This window comes from Arachis hypogaea, chromosome 18 (assembly GCF_003086295.3).
Source record: "Arachis hypogaea cultivar Tifrunner chromosome 18, arahy.Tifrunner.gnm2.J5K5, whole genome shotgun sequence".
Lineage (NCBI taxonomy): Eukaryota > Viridiplantae > Streptophyta > Magnoliopsida > Fabales > Fabaceae > Arachis > Arachis hypogaea.
Genome location: NC_092053.1, coordinates 94,978,189 through 94,980,612, shown reverse-complemented (window position 1 = coordinate 94,980,612; position 2,424 = coordinate 94,978,189). Strand labels below are relative to the sequence as shown.

The following is a 2,424-nucleotide window of genomic DNA, read 5'->3' as shown; positions in this document are numbered from 1 at the left end:
CTCCTTAACTTATCTAGCCTTATCTTTGTAACTTTTAAATTTAAATTAATATCTTTTAAGGTTACTATTTACTATTTAAAGAGGAGATCACTTAGATATATGGGAAAAGATCCAGACAGATCCTCTTTACTTTAATTTTATTTTCTCTGTAAAGTATGAGTAACTAAACCTCCTAGTTAAAGTTAGGGGCTCTACTTATTTCTATGGATTAATATTATTACTTTTCTATTCTAATATATGTTTGATTCTATTCTAAGATGTATTTTTGTTCTTCAATCCAATTGAACTGAGGGTGGAACGAAAGTATGACCCTCTTTTCTACATGAGTTCTTGCGAGTCCCTGACAAGTTAGTATTGAACTACAGCTTGAGAATACATCTCCTAAACTCAAATCTATCTGGGCTAATTAAATATGTGACATAAAATTCGGTTAGCTTTTGGTAATTGAGGTTTTTGTAGTGCTAAACTAGAATGCTGAGCTTCACCCTCGTTTGAATCGAATGACCACTGACTCTGGCTTTTGATGAGAATTAGAGGAGATTAAACTGCCAAGGAATTGGAGTTTAATTACCTAAAGTTTGCCATAGAATAAATCATTCATCATTAAAAAATTCAGTAAGAAGTATTGATCCAGAAAGATAAGCATCTCCAAAACCTTAACTACTTCCATATATTATTTTTTTACCAATCTTTAACTTCTTTTCTTTACTTTCTTGTTTTATGCGCCTACAACAACAACAACTCTCTTTACTTTTCGCCTGACTAAGTCCAACAAGATAACTATTACTTGCTCAATCTAACAATCCTTGTGGGATCGACCCTTACTCACCTGAGGTATTACTTGGACGACCCGATGCACTTGCCGGTGAAATTGTGCGAGTTTAATTTTCGCGCACCACCACTCGACCTAGGCGCTTTGTCATTACGCACCTAACCTAAAACCACCACAACATCTACCCCTCCTCTAGTTGCAGCACTGGCCTTATCACCCGGGTCACGGGCAAAGCTATCATAGGGGTTGGACCCTATCAGGATATTCAGACTTCTCATTCACGGAGTTAGTTCTTAGATATGGGTGCCACCTACACATGATCATAGCCACAGCCTCTGCCATAGCCACAACGAGAGCCGTAACCATAGCCCCAACCCCAGCTACAGTCTTAGCCACTCTAGATATCGGGAGCATCCAGAGAGGATGTGACATCCATATAATAGGCCTGTCTTAAGGGGCTCCCCTTAGATGGAGGTGATTTATGTTTTACATTTAAGTGGATCATACCCAAGTTTAGCATGACTTCAAATCTCATTCACAATCTTTAGTGGTGTTTGTTTAAAGTAATTAAAGGTTTTTTTTTAAAGTTCAAATTATAAACTTGTTTCATATTGAAAAACATGAAAGTCACCTACATTTAATATTTTAGCAACACTTTTAATTAAACCAGGGTGATGGGTAGAAGATATACAATGCTTGGCAGGTGAGATCCACCAAGCACCTCTAGAGATGCTTTCAGATATCCTTAACAAGGATACTCCCACAGACAGGACCCTAGACGATATTCTCACCCAACAGAAGGAGTACTAGGCCACAGAAGATTATCAGGCAATCCAAGCTAGGGCGCGGCTGATCAAGCATCTCACACCTGGGGATCTATGCACACAAAGGAATCCACCACCTACCAAGTGACGGTGAAGAAGATAGTTTTTATACATTAATTGTAAACTGTGTTACTCATTTGATTATTTTATTATTCATAAATATGATGAATAATGACTTCTTGTCTTTCTAAATTATATTGTTAGGTAGGTGAACTGGTTTACCTACTCAGAGCAAGATATTCAAGAGTGGCTCGTTTAGCAATACGCCACTCATGCCTCCTCCCCTCCACCTCGTCGTTCATCTTATCTTCGATCACCGACTGGCCACCACCAGCACTACAGCAGGGAGGTAACGGATCAACAGGGGGTGATGATGATGACTTCATCTTGGACTCCTTACTTGTAGTTCAGATTTTATTTATTTGTAATTGAATTTTCAAGATATTTTGGTATTTATTTTGTTTCATTGTATTTGAATTTAAAATAAGGTTGTACATTTACTATTTATTCTATTTCAAATAATTACTATTTTACATTATTAATTGATTTTAAATTTTTAGATAGTTGAATGATATAACAGGTGTTTTATTACATAAATAATAACTTTATATAAAATCCCAGAAAAAGAAAACAATTTTTTCGATGGCCTAAATATTGGTAATAGACAATTTTAAAAAAATAAAAAATTATTCATTTTCTTTTTTTGATAATCCTGTCCTCAGTAATATTAAATTATTTTTTAAATATTTTTTCCCACATGCCAATTTACCGACATATGTCACCATCGGTATTATTTTTTTATTATCGCTATCGATAATATTGGTTTTG

The 2,424-nt window shown here is 35.4% G+C and overlaps 1 long non-coding RNA gene across 1 annotated transcript; it reads left to right on the top strand.

Annotated features, from left to right (window-relative positions):
- Positions 1-996: 996 nt before the first annotated feature.
- LOC112771795 (uncharacterized) lies at positions 997-2,134 on the top strand. Its single transcript, XR_003187204.2, has 3 exons — positions 997-1,246; positions 1,443-1,686; positions 1,801-2,134. It is a non-coding gene; the product is annotated as an uncharacterized lncRNA (long non-coding RNA).
- Positions 2,135-2,424: the final 290 nt, after the last annotated feature.